Below are 15,356 nucleotides of genomic sequence, written 5' to 3' on the forward strand. Positions count from 1 at the left end.
CTCAACTAGACTCAATAGCAACAAGAGCTAGAATACAGGGGATTAACATTTATGCAGAAGTACAAAAGAATATGTGGGAATGATACATGCTCATTTCTGAATCGAGTTATCCCTGAGGGTAGAGAGAAAAGGAAGGAGACGAACATCGGGTGAGGCTTTAACTGGGCTAAAATACTTTCTTTATTAAAAAAATAGCATTTTTGTTTACTAAAATGATGGCTTCAAAGCAAAGAAGACAAAGTATTAATATGTGTCTCATCTTGATGGTATGCCATAGAATTTATTTTCTGTGCTTTTTTGCATGCCTGAATTGTTTCAAGTTTTAAAAAGTGTTTTCAGATATATTTCCTTCCCCCGTTTTCATTTCACAGGTGCTTGAAGAATGTCAATCAGGAAAAGATTAAAACTGATACTGAATTTATGGTATATCTACCAAGGACAGTAATTCATCAGATCTACTTGTCATATGCACTTGAAGGAGACCAAATGCAAGAAGAACTAAATCAGCCCTGAACTTCTCTTCTGAAACTGAACTAGCATTACTGAAAAAAGCAAACTCCATTAACAAACTCCAACTGCGTTGGTTCCTACAGTTATAGACACTAGGGCGTACATCTAGCCTCCAAGCCTCTGTATATCCTGCCTTCTATTCAGGAAAATTTATATGAAATGATGATCTGAATACCTGATGGAGTTACTAAAGAAGAATTTAGAATTCCATCTTTCAGAGTCTTTTTTTTTATTTTATTCAGTGGCTCTTTGGTCAATTACTTAGCTGTGATCTCAGCTAGATGCAGGGAGTGGACTAAAGGACTTCTCCAAGAGTCTCTTGATAATCCATCACGGGTAATTTAACATATTTGCCTAGCTTATTACGTTCTTTGGTTTCCAGAATGTTCTAATGTGGGGAATTATTCCTAGAAAATAGGAGTGAGGGATTTAGGGAGAGGGAGACAGGGAAGGAGGGAAAGTTAATAGTGATGTATTTTCAGGTCATCTCTCTTACAAGCTTGATCCCAGCGGGACCACCTACTGAGATGTGCAGACTGAGCACGGGGAAGTGGGAGGAGCATTGATTCACCAGCTCCCGCTGTCCTATTCCAGGGTTGCACCTTGTGGCACTGAGTCTCTTGCATTCAGGTGAAGCTTGTGTGACTGCTGGGCTGACTTCTGCAGGTGTTCCATGCTGAGGTGTCAAAAAGCAAGAGAAACGCTGCAGCAGCCGGGAAGTGCTTCCAGGTTAAAGCTGGTTGCAGAAGCAATGGCTGGAGTAAGAGGTGGGCCAAGAGGACACAAGGCAGGGCACAAATTTTGTCCCATATGGTGGTCACTGCAAATATGGTCATTTCCTGGGTTGTGAAAAATTTAAACCCACTTACCAACTCTTTCAATCACACAAGAGACCATACTGGACAAATCCATACGTCGTTCCCATCTTATCATGCAGAGAGCTAAAATGTACATCAGGGTTGCTGACTTTTTGCATTGGAAATTATTATTTTTCCTTCCAGTGCATCTACATCCAAACAATATTATATGAAATAGGTCATGACCTGGTTTTCCAAGAAAGCAGTAAATCCATTCCAGAATCCTTCGGAAGTGTGCTGATACGATGTGTTTGGAGAAGGTCCCATTCATTAAAGGCCATTAGGGTTATTTCATTCTTAAAGTGATAAGCAAAACAGAAAGTATTTTTCTCCTTCACGTTTTGTGCTATAAGGATAATAATAGGGCAATATATTGCTTAAACTGCATTATCTATCTCAATATTCAACTTTCTGTTCTCTAAGTAGCCAAGCGTCATCTTCCTTGGGTTTGGAGACAGAACACATCTGAAAATATTTTGTTTTGCTCCTAGATTCCAAGATCCTAATGAAGAATTTATAACAAGGCTGTCTTACAAATAGCTGAGGTAACCTACCAGAAATGCCAATACACTGGGCCTGTGTGTGCCTGTATACTTGGCGTACCTGTGGGCTCCTTGGAAAGACTGGGCAGAACACTTCCCAAAGTGCCTCTTCCAAATTGCAGGGAGCCTGGATGAGGAGTTTACCAAACCTCTGATTACCAGGATGAAGGAAATCCCTGGAGGCCAGAGGGAGGTAGTTTTCGAACAAAATAACTGGCGGAATTATTTCATGCTGCAATAGGAAGTAAACACCTCATTTCACCAAGGGGATACATACCTGTATCCTCCAGGTAATCCATGGATGACCGAGTCCTAACAGTTTTCTGAGACAAAGTCCTAATGGTTTTCTCACTTGCAGGCCTATCTTTCTCAAGGTGACTTCCCACGGCTCCACATCACACTGGGGCTGGCTCCCCATCTGCGCTCTGCTGCTCTCCAGGGCCTGGAGCAGGGAACACGGCAGTAGCTGTGCCTCAGTGTCACCTGGTCCTGAGGGTCTGGGATGCAGCCCCCGTGTCCAGCTGGTACGAGGCAGCTTCCAGGCAAGCTCACAGGCATTATGCGATTTCTGATTTTATCTGAGTCACTGTAAGATCTCATCTTGCTCAAGGAAATCTACAGGGATTTATCCCAGAATGGAGTTGGTTGGAATGAAAAATTAGCCTATCAAAAAAAAAAAAGGAAAAAAGAAAGAAAAAAAATTCACTGCCTCGGTGTTTCCAATTTGTGGTTTTAGATACCTAATCCTGAGACTCTGGTGTAACTTATTTGGTGTGTTTCATCCCAAAGTAGCCAGCCGGCCTCTTGGCCAAGGCCACCACAGTGAATCAAAGTGGCTGCAACTACAGCGATGCCACTTCCTGTCCCAACTTTGAGTTTGTGGAGCTCTGCCATATACATACGCCCCCGAAGGCTCATAACAACCCAATGGGCGTGTTTGATTGCCCACTACACAGATGAGCAGAGACGGGGTGTACTAATGACCTTCTCAAGGTCAAGAGCGTCTAAGGTGCAAGGCCAGCATTGCCATCCGTGTCTGTTGACTCTGGCTCCAGTGGGAGGTCTAAGACATCAGACAATGGGAAAGTGAGAGCTGTTTCCAGCAGGGTGCAGTGGAAATCTGCCTAGATGCCCCAGATTTTCAGATTTAACATGTTTTACATTAAATCCGGATGTCTTATCTTGCACTAAACGTCCTCTCCTGTAGCCTTCCCCATTTCAGCTAAGGCAACTCCATCCTTTCAGTTGCCCAGGCAAACAAACAAATGAAACCCTTGGAGTCATCTGCACCTCTCCTCTTTCTCTCACACCTATACCCAATCTGTTACAAAATCCTATTAGCTTTGCCTTGAAAAACATCCTCACCACTTCCCACCCGCTCCACAGCTATCTGCCTGGTCTAAATCACCATCATCACTCGTCTGGATTCTTACAATGATCCCCTACTTGGTCTCCCGCTTCTTCCCTTTGTCCCCAATATAATAGCCACAGGGACTTTTTAAATTATGTAAATGTCTAACCACTATGCTGTACACCTGAAAGTAATATCGAATGGCAGCTCTAATTGAAAAATTACAAAGGAAGGAAAAGGTGAAAGGGAATAAGATGTTCAAATTTCCAGGTATAAAACAAATGAGTCATGGGGATGTATTGTACAGCATGGGGAATATAGTCAGTAATATTGTGACAGCGTGCTACAGTGTCAGATGGTTGCTGGACTTACCATGGTGATCACTTCTTTATATAAATGTTGAATAACTATGGTGTACACCTGAAACTAATATAATATTAGTTAGCTATATTTTAAGACAAATCTTTTTTTAAATCTCATCTATCTATTTTCAGTAAAACCCACAAATGTATTCCTGAGTGCCTATATGTTACACAGAACCATGATAATCTTCAAACAAAGAAAAATCCTAAAACAGTCCTTGACTTCAAGGAGTTTTAAAAAAAACGATTTCAATTCCATAAAGGACACACACATGAAATGATAGCAGGTGAGATAGGACAATGAACCTCGTGAGAAAGAGCAGGCTTACCAGACTGCAGGAAATAATTACAGGTTATTTGTGCTTATGGCTAATGAATTGGTAAATGACTTTGAGGACCAAATAACACAAAGAATGTTATACTTACTCCTTGTTTAAACCCTTGTTCTGGATAATATTAGATTCCTTTCCTGACAATGACACTGAGGGAGACTTTTTGAGAGAAAATGTCAGCGGGCCTCCAAAATAGGGAGCGATGTCGTTTTGATAATATCATCAACGGATTTGTCATTCTTGAACATAGTGAGACCTTTTCAATGTTGATTCGTGCTTTCAGCTGTCACCTCTTGGTCGCAAAGAGAGGCATATGTGTGCTGGCTGCTGTATTAAACAACGTACATTGTACACTCCAGATATTCACTCAGCAAAGACAAGGCCTACATCACTCATGGCACGAGATAGGTGCTGATAGAACTCATATATCAGGAAGGCTCATGACTAGAAAAATGATAGACTAACCAGGGTAGAATAAAGCGCGATCCAATGGCTAGAGCAAGAAGAAAGGAACATGTGCTTAGAGAGATGTACAGAAACGTACATGGAAAATTTGTGTTTGCCAAAAATATAATTATCATTTATATATTTTAAGAGGATTTCTGGTTTTACAAAAGAAATTACCATAGGCTTCCTCAAACTGGCAGCATTCCCGATTGAATTAAAACTGTCATTTGATTTGCCACAATTGAATTTACATGCAACTATTTACTGGTAAAAGATGTCGCTCCCTAACCTCCCTTTATTTGTCCTGAAATTGTATTGAGTTTAATAACTAATATGAAACAGCCTCTAAAAAGGCAGAATCCCAGGGTTGGAGGGTCACTAAATAAAGAGCTCCATTTACAAAAATAGAACAAAATAAAACAAATTCCTGCTCTGTGTCCAAGAGCAGCTCCTACACATGCAGACCAAACTTGAATCTCATTCTCTCTTATGTCTTCTTTCATTTCTTTCATGCTCTGGGATGCTATGAAATTCCTTTAAAGCAGGCCAGGGAGGAATACAATTACATCAGGTAGTCGGTTTCCAATCAGCCATAAACACAAAGTCCCAGATGGCAACACAGAGTTTTAATTCTGCTATGTGCTGGAATTATTTATTGATCCCTATTAAACAGCCAGCAGCTCTGTATTCTAAATGACTTAGATCTGCATTATAAACATGCCTCCCGCTCTGTGACTGTTGACATTTCTGGAATGGCATTTGATTCTGTTTTGCCTGAGCCACTTCACAGGTGGCCGGTCATTATTTGCAGATATAAACCAGTTTTCAGCCTCCTCCTTAAGATATATTGAAGCCGTGAGAATTCAGACTTGTCTTAGGAGAGCAAAGGGTCTGGTCTGGGGCCAGTCATCTACTCGCTCCAATTAAACAAAACTCAGAGGGTCATTCCTGAGTGCTAGTGGATCAAGAGGGACACATGGAAGGAGGGGTGGAAGATGATGAAATGAGGAGAATTCAGAATGAGATCTGGATAGATAAGGGGTAGGACAGCTCACATCCTCAGGCCAGCTGGGCAAGAAGAGCAGTCCTGGGTCTGCGTCCAGGCAGGTGACGAGCACATAGTCATTGGAAAAATACTAGTTGAGGACCTACTAAGTGCAGAGCGATATTCAGAGTCCAGGCTCTGAGGAAAGATCCTGGGAAGAATGGAGCAAGGGGGCTTGCAGAAACTCACCAGTAAGAAACCTGAGCTAGCATTCATGTAAAGTCGTGTCAAATTACATTTTAAATGTCCCCCAAGAACCTTGCTGTTAGAGCAGAGATTCTCAAAACATGGCCTGTAGACGGACAGCACCCTCATTTTTGTGGAGCAAAAGAAGTGGAGTGTGAAAATTGCAGATTCAGGTGCCACATCCCAGATGTACTGAACCAGAATCCCTGAGAATGCTGAATTTAAAAAGAAAATAAAATCACTCATTTCCAGTTGTGAGTCTTTCATGCAGCTTTTTGAGAGCCACATATTTAAAAGGATCTCTGGTGAACTTTTTGTAAAATATAGATAGATATAGATATAGATATAGATATAGATATAGATGTAGATGTAGATGTAGATGTAGATGTAGATGTAGATATACATATAGATATAAATATAGATATAGATACATTCTTTGAAAAAGTGGCAGCTAAAGTTTGTACTAAAGCCCACACTTCAAGAATTCCCATAATGCTTTCACCAGATTTCCCTCTTGCTGCAGCCGGCACCATTTACATTAGTGCTGCTGAAAATAAGGCAGACTTGAAGCTGGACTCTCAGAGCCTAGCGTTCTAACCTCCCAGTCAGAAGTGTCTCATCGAGAAGTGACAACCTCCATGTGAGCTTCGAACTGCCTGGAGGGCAAGGACATATGTGTTGCATACCTTTGTATGTCCTCCTCCTAACCCAGCTCTAGAATACTGCAGGGGCTCAATAAATGATTGATCAGGTAGCTTGTGCTTCTGAATAAACCACCTTTCAATTCAGTGGTTTGAAGGAACTGTCTTGCTCAGGATCCGTGGGCCCGCTGGGCGTGGGCTAAACTATTGGCTCATCAAGTTTGGCTCTAAACTGTGGTTGGGACAAGCTCGTCTACGTGTCTTTCCTCCTTCTTGGATTAACCAGCAGGCTACCTGGGGCGTGTTCTCATGGCAATGGCAGAAGCCCAAGAGGGAAAAGGAAAACTCGTATAGCCCCTTGAAGTTCATGCACAGAACTAGCAAACTGTCACTTTGCTCCCATTCAATTAGCCCAAAGTTATAGATTGGGGAAGCTGATATCTTAGGGCAAAGAACTTCAAATCTACACAACAGGAAGTGTGGATTCAGGGAAGGATGAGCAATCGGGGCCACTCATTCAATCGATCACAGTCAGCAAACATGAACAGAACGGATTTTTACACTTGCTGGAGTGCAGAATGAGGAAAACGTGGAAGTAAGACAGTTTCCTTGCTACGGTGAATGACTTGCGCCATATATCCATTAGGAAGGCTAATATAAGACCAATGATGAACTCTATGTGCTTGATGAAGTCGGTTACTGATAATTCATAACACTTGACAGTCTTTAACAGGCCAAATACAAGAATATCGAGGGCCAATAGCAGTTTTTAGCAGAGAGAGAATGAAAGAATATTCCCAAGCCACCCGTGTTCCAACTCTCTGGGATTTCCTGAGTAGTGAGAATCTCACTGTCCGTAATCACCCCTTTCCTCTGGAGACTTGGAGTGAAATCCAAACACTGAAGTGGGTGTGGCCGCAAATGACCCATTTGTGACTTCACACTTGATGAATGTCACTAATCTTCAATTAGCCACAAAGAGGTGTCCTACATCTTACTACGGTTTCCTCATCCTAAGAAGCATTAGTCCTTGCTGGGGAAAGGTAATTATGTCCACAGGCAGAACTCACTCCAAGTGTTCAGTGCAGGTCTCCCATCCATCCTCGTACTTCTAGGATGGCTGCCTGTGCTTCTCGATTGGTGCTGGTTGACGACAGGGACTATTTCATCAGGCAAGGATCCCCAGCTCGTCTCCATGACTGCTTTTATCAGCTTGGGGATTCTGAATATCCTATGCCCTGATTGCTTCGGAGGAGTGTTGCAAAGATGAAAACTGTATGTCTGTCACTATTACAGAGAACAGAAAGTTGGGGCAGAAATCTGAGTCCCTAAATCTCCCAGAGATAAGAAATTGAAAATGTAAATATGTTGGGAGTTTGGAGTATAGAAAGTAAAACTCCACTTCAACCCAGTAGCATAAAGACTTCCCAAGGTTCCTTGGGTCCCTTGTGAACTCAGGGGTCCTTGAATGACCTAATACAGGCTTTTGCTCAATCTTTATGGATTTAAAAAATCTTTTTAATGAGAGGAATCAAAATAGAAAGAGAAGTGCTAAGTATTGTTAACACTTAGAACTTGAAGCCCCTATTGTTAGTGTCCCCTTCCTCCTTGAATAAAAATACTGTTTCCCCGAAAATAAGACCTAGCCAGACAATCAGCTCGAATGCGTCTTTTGGAGCAAAAATTAATGTAAGACCTGGTCTTATTTTACTATAAGACCTGGTCTTACATAATGTAATGTAATGCAGTATAATATAATATAATATAATATAATATAATATAATATAATATAATATAATATAATATAATATAATATAATATAATATAATATAATATAACTGGGTCTTACATTAATTTTTGCTCCAAAAGACACATTAGAGCTGATTGTCTGTCTCGTTCTTATTTTCGGGGAAACACGGTAGTGGTGGTGGTAATGGGGTGTGTGTGTGCGCGTGTGTGTTTCCTACGTGGGTCCCAGAAACCTTCCAACTAAAAAGAAGTCTCCCACCCCTCTCCTGTTACCAGGTGTTCTCCTCTGTGGGCCTGTTTCTATCAGGTATTCCTTTACCAGATTCCATATTCCTCCCCTCCATCCACCAAGGATCGCTCTGAATTATACTCTCTGGAGACGATTGCAGTTTGGCTCTCACAGATGCAGGCCCTTTGGCTCTATGTCTGTAAAGAGCTCTGGCTGCCACTCTCACCAGCTTTTAGCACCAGTGAAATACCCTGACATCCTAATTAAACTGTTTCCAGATCTCCTCACCAAAGAAAATGACCTCTGGGCCACCCCCAGAGGGTCATTTGTGTTACCTAGTGAACTCTTTTCTGCACCAGACGAAATGAACCTCAGGAGCTTGTGCTTGGAAAATCAGCCTCTAGAGGCAACAAATTCATTAACTACCTCATTCCATTCTGGCTTTTTCTGCAGTTGACAACTTCTTCCTTTTCTGAGAGCAGATACCCTCACCTCTTCCTGCAACATGCACCACTGAGGAAAAATTCTCTCGAGCTGAAATCTTTCTTTGGCATCATTTAGTGGGTTTGTGTTCCTGTGAATCTTTGTATCCTCTTTGTATCCTTTGTATCTTTGTGGCCTCTCTATTAAAAATGCAGCTTGAGCCACTTGTACCTGATGAATTTATCAGTGTTCTGGCAGGATTTCTAGTTACAGAGAAATGTGATTATAGAACAATTCATTATGCAATAAACTTAGATAGACCACTCACGGACACATTTTTGATTATCAGTGCTAACCGGGACCAGAAAGAGCCTGGATAATTGAAATTCTCTTCCATTCCACAAATGCTACTTTAGTTGCTGTGGTGGTTTTAAATGTGTCAATTAAGTTGAATTCCATTTCCTGGAAATCTCTTTCCTATTGGTTTCAGGCTAAGAGGGACCACTAGACAAATTCTTATAGGAGGTTTTGGGGGAGCAATTGAAGCGGCAGCCATTTTGTAGCTCATACACCTGCCCCTTCTCTTCTGTCTCACCTTGTTAGCATGAGGCAGGTGTTGGGCCAGCACCTGTTCCAGCCTTCCCTGGATCCTCCTTCAGCTTCCCCCACTCCTGATTGTGTGTTTGGTTCTGGGATGAAGGGTCTTCACTTCTGCAGTGCATGGACACCATCAAGGTCAGATGTAGCAAAAATTGATGCGGACTTCTGCCCAGTTTTGTGGGCTCCAACTCATGTTTGTGAGTTTCACCTTTTCATCGCTCTCCCCTACTTTACGTCCATCTTCCTTTCCCTGCTCTGTGGATCTATGTCTCCTATAAAATCTCCTAGGGGTTATGCTTCTCTGATTGACCTTGACTGATACAGTGGCCATGGTGAAATGTCTCCCAACCAAACCACAGCAGTTAAAGAGAAGAAAAGTACCGAGAAGGAGGAAAAGCAACGGTTGTATTCTGGAGGGTAACAAGGTCTGAATAAGAGCAAGAGGCTGTAGTAGATGGTATAATGCTGATTGCATTTTCCTGAATTCATTCTGGACCTTCTCCTTCCTGGTTCTTAGGCTGCTTTTAAGATTCTTCTCTTTAAAACTGGTTTTAAGCAATTTGATTATGATGTGCCTTAGTGTAGTGTCCTTTGTGTTTCTAGGATTTGGGAGTTTTGATCTTAGATCAAGTTTTCCCTGCGAAATCTGTTTAATGTAAGAGTGTCTTCTAATTGCAAGTACTAAAAACATAAAAAAACAAAGTACACAAAAAGCCCTATTACCACATACAATTACTTATATGGGTAAGTCATGACTTTTTAAAAGTTTCACAACCAAAACAAAACACAAAAAGCAATTACATGCCAAGAAAGATGTAATATGGCTATTTACGTCCATAGCCCCCTGTGGAGGTTCAGAATAAGTCTCCCCAAGATGTGTCTCTGTAGGTATGTGAGTTGTTCTGAGGTAAAGGCAACTTTAGCTGCAGGCTCAGGCTAAGAAGGACCACGAGAGAAACTTCTGCCCCTCCCTTAATGACCTAGAAGAACTTGAATTGGGAGCCTTGCCCATAATAGAGATTATCAGAGAGATCTTCTTTTGGCCTGTCTATAGGGCACGCAAACTACTAGTTACTGAACATGTGCTCTCCCTGCCATGACCTTCTGAAACCCAAGGCACCTTAACTCAGAATGTCAGGTGTGCCCATTTTCCCTTTCTCTCTCGAAATCTCTCATGCATTCGGGGTCCCTGACTCTCTCATGTATGCATGGTTCCCATACATATATGTTATTCAATTTGGTCATTTTCTCTTGTTACTCTCTCTCAGGTCTGTTTGATTATTAGCCCTGCCAAAAGAAACTTGAGGATAGAGGAAAGTTTTTCCTCCCCTATACACCAATTTGAAATTTGTTTTTATTAATTATCCTGACAAGTCAACGTAAATGTCTGTGTCTAAAACACATTTATAGTAATGGGATACTGTTTTTATCTGTCATATAGAGAGATTGTAGCATTTTCTATAAGAATTCATTTTTAAAGCATGCTCCTATGCTTTTAAAAAAGGTTGTAAAACAACTGTTTCAGGCTGTGTCCTGGATGCTGTTTCTTAGAGGCAGTCTTGAAAGAATATAAAGTGGGACAGTTGAGGGGCAAGGCGTGAGATAAGCACAGGGGTAGAAAAAGGGTATTGATTCAAAATAATGAAGAGCGTCAGGCCCTAATGCTGTACCCTGATATATATGTTCATTTCAAAAGCAGTACTGTGCAAATTCAAGATCTTAATTTCACTGTGTTCTTTTCTCCACACCAGAATTTCCTCCATTTCAGGAGTTTTCCCCAACACAAATTTCAGATGTTAACAGGGCAAAAGGGGTTCTGGGAATAAATAACTTTGGGAGAAATCTTGCAAAAGCCTGCAAACAGTGTCCGATTCCTTAATATGCACAATGCATATTAACATGATAGAATCTGACAAGTCCTGTTTCATTGTGGTTAATCAAACATTTTATTAAACTTAATATTTCCCGAGGGAAAAGTGTTATTTGTGAAACCAATTTGGGAACCGCTAATGTAGACATTCAAATATTTCTGATAAAAATAAGTGCCATTCTAGTTGTTATTATCATTAGAACCTGACTTTACATATTACGTGTTCCTGTTTTTGTCATTGTTCTCATGCTGCTCTGTGTAATATGTTGCCACTAGCCACATGCGGCTATTTTAATTTAAGTTAAACACAATTTAAAATTCAAGTCCTCTGCCACACCAGTTACAGTTAATTAGTCAACAGCCATATGTGCAGGGAGCTACAGTATGGGAAAAGGCTGCTGTAGCTTGGTTTTTTCTATTTTAGGTCCAAAAATAATACCCCATTAATGCAGATCTTTATAAATTTCCAAAACATATAATGTTGACACTATTATATAGAGTTCTCAAACACCTTTAAAAACATCAATTCAATAATCTTCATAAAAGCTTTATAAAGTACTAAGCATGATTCCTTCCTGGAGAGAGGGCCTCGGGTGTTTTCATTTAAGGGAAGTTTTAGTTGCTGGATTTAACTTAATCGCTCAATTAGTCATTTGTAAAGTTCCCTATAGGCCTCTGAATGTGCCGTAAGCAAAAGCAAAGAATTAACAAAACTGGAGAACAAATTCTCCCCATTTTATGATAGAAAGTGGAGGAGCTATGTGTTTTCTGGGTACCCTAACAGGTACAAGTAGGGATGGTCATTTGTCCCTGTCAACCAAAATTAATTTTAGATTGCAATAAAGAATTAAAAGCATTTATTTGAGCAAAAGTAACTATACCCGGAGACACAGATGCAGGTAGCAACCTAACCTTTGTTCCTTCGAGACAAAGGGGAGGTGTCTTTTTATAGCCAAAGTCCCTGCCCAAGTTCCCAATTAGATCTGTTCAATGTAACTTAGGTATCCAACTGTGCATTTCTGATTGGACAGGACAGGCCTCAGTACACTGGTAGAAAGATGAAACCAGGGCTTTCCTGTGGTACTTGACCAGATGGTGTCAACAAGCAGGGCATAGGACGGGAAGCTGAGAGTTCAGTCTGAGGTTCTTTCTGGTAGACAGAATAGTGAGGAGCCCCTGTCAGCAAATGACTGCTATGCTCTTATTATTTATAAAATTTGGGCCCTTGGTTCACGATGGGGTGTCCATCATCAAATGAATCTTTCTTCTCAGGGTTCATACCCCTGATCTTAAGGTGTAACTTGAACTTTGAGCACCTCTCCCAAAAGGGCACTCTTCTTGGCTATTGCTGTTAGGAATTGTTCATATTTTGATCCCAAACATCTGCTCCTTCAGCAGGGTCAAAACGTTCACACCCACACTGCACACTGTTTAGATGTACAAAGGAAAACATAGCTTCTTTGTTTCTTTATGGGTAATCTAATTAATCTTTTCCAGGAGTCCCTACCTGTAGGAAGGATGGGAACAACAGCTTTAAACCTGGTAATTGATGGTAACAAAATCTTTCATTTTAGGTGATTCTGTTTGGATCACCAGTTCTGTGATCCACCAATTCTGTTGGTTTTCAGATTTCTCCTGTCTGTCCCTCTCCAGGAGGGTGTCTGAGTCTATGTTTCTAGGACCTTCATGGTGGAGCAGAAGGAGGTAATACCTCCATGGTGTCACTCTGGGTCCACTGACAGAGACACCTCTGGATCCTTGCTGATCTCTGCCTGGAGGAGCTGTTGTTCTGTTGTGTTCTCTGGCCTTCTGATGACTCAGTCCTCTCAGCTGAGGTTGTCAGATTCAGCAATAAAAATACAGGAATTTCACATAAACAATAAATTTGAATTTGTTACCACATTCTGACGGCTAACTATTTGCTAGGTGTTGTGCTGGGAAGGTTATAAGCATAATCTTATTTAGGCCTCTGATGAGCCTATAACAATGCTATTGATGTCAAGCTGGGACTCATACTCTCATCTCTTTAGCTCTGAAGCCAAGGGTACCACACACTGCCTTTCTTTAAATTTCTTGAACTATGGATCTTTTTGCCTCCATTTTCATAGAGACTATAGAGAATGTTAAATGTAAATATAGTCAACTTACTTTTCCCTTTACTTCAAATCTGCATGCTCCCATTCTTTCTTCCTGTATTTCTCATGCTCTGGACTTGGAGGAAGAGTTATGTCTCTCCTCCTGGCCAAGATGAATCCCTGTACCTGACTCTTGACCATCCCTCTTCTACTTCCTCCAAAACTCTGCACCATCATTTATAACCTCTCTCCTGGTTTCTGAAACTGGTCCTTTACTGCTTCCATGTCCTTAACAAATAAATCTGGTTGGATCTGTGCCACCGACCTGAACTTACTGTCTACACTCTAGTTTTCTTTCTGACCAAGCTTCTTGCAAAGTACTGCAGCTCTCTGTCCTCATTACCTCTCCTAGCCTCACTCCTCAGCCCACTGCAACCTCTAGCCTTTTAACTGCAAAATCTTGAACAAAACAAAAACAGAAAACAACTCTATTTCAGTTTATATCTTACTTGAATGCTTGGAGGTGCCCGATATTTATGTATAAAGACAAAAACAAATTAAAAATAAGAGGTGTAATTCTCTCTGTTGAAAATAAAGGTAGAGATTTCTCCCCCTTCCATTTTCTTAGAGTGTTTACTGTAAAAAACTTGTAAATTTTTTCTCCTCTCTTAGAAGTGTCTATAAATCCTTTTGAAGACTTAGATAGGACTTTTGTCAGATTTATGCCCCAGGAATGTCTTTTCAAGGACCTGGAAGCCATCTCTTTGGAATATAAACATAAAGGGTGATACCACCCCTGTCTTCCAGTTTCTGGGGGAGGGAAGGAGCCTAACTTTGGTGGTGGCAGGTGCTTGGCTTCAATTACAAAACTATGCCCTGGAATAAAGATATGAGAAGCTTTTTGTCCTTTGGATAAAGCTAATTAGCTAATACATGGTCATCCCTACTACTAAGGAAAGTTAGAATGAACTATGGGTGGCAAATGGTGCTGTCAAGTTTCTGGTCAAGATGGTGGAAAAGATAAATGCTGTGCTTGCCTCCTCCCACGACTACCTCAAAATTACTACTAAACTACAGAACATCCATCATTGAGAATCACCTGACATCCAACTGAACAGAAGTCCTATAACTAAGGACATACAGAAGAAGCCACATTGAGACTGGTAGAAGGGGTAGAGATGCGAATATGCTGGTCCCATACCCATGTGTGGCGGTTAAAAATCAGGAGAAATATATTGGCTGCAGTGGTTTCCCCTGAGGAGCAAGGGGTCCCAGACCCACACCAGGCTCCCCAGTCCAGGGTTGCAGTGCCAGGAAGAGAATTCCTCACAACTTCTGGCTGTGAAAATCAGTGGAGATTGTGGCTGAGAGAGATGGAGGGCTGCTAGAGTCCCAGGCGGCCCTCTTAAAGGGCCGACACACAGATTTACTCATTGATGGACTCACTCATTCTGAGCTCCAGTGCTGGGGCTCAAACGGCACCAGGAATATATGAGGAGAAATTGAATTGTCTGGTTCCGAGTGAGGGCTAGAGGGGCAGCTTTCTCCCACACAAAAATGCTGACAGAAGCCACTGTTTCTTTGTTCAGCCTTCCTCCTGCCTCAATTTGCTGACACAGGCTAGGGCCATATCTGATTCTCCATCAACCTGGCTAACACTGATCGTCTGCCTCTCCTGGTGATAACTTGAGACCCTGCTCCACTCAACTTGCAGACCCAACCAAGCCACTTTCAGTGGCTTTTCCATACAAATGGCCTGCCTTGGCTTATGCCGCAAACTTCCCTAAAATCTCTCAAAGGTTCAAAAACTTCAAAAAAGCAGCATCTGGCCTCACGCATGCCCCATACATCTAGCTAAGCAGCTCCAAGCCCAGCACTAGCAGCAGCTGGCCTTAGTTCACAACTTATCCTCTCCCAGGCACCTACAAGACCAGCACAAGTGGCAACCATCTCCAGATCATTTTGTAGCTTATACAAGAGGCCATGGACAGGGCACAGGCAGTGGCTGAGCTTGCCTTGGAACACAGCCCCTCCCAAGAGGCTTCAGAAGAAACACACCTAGTGGCCAGCTTCAGAAAACATTAGAGCATCACCCAACTACCTCCACAAATGACACACACGAAGGAAAGACCAGACA

The sequence above is a fragment of the Rhinolophus ferrumequinum genome, chromosome 27 (genome assembly GCF_004115265.2).
Source record: "Rhinolophus ferrumequinum isolate MPI-CBG mRhiFer1 chromosome 27, mRhiFer1_v1.p, whole genome shotgun sequence".
Lineage (NCBI taxonomy): Eukaryota > Metazoa > Chordata > Mammalia > Chiroptera > Rhinolophidae > Rhinolophus > Rhinolophus ferrumequinum.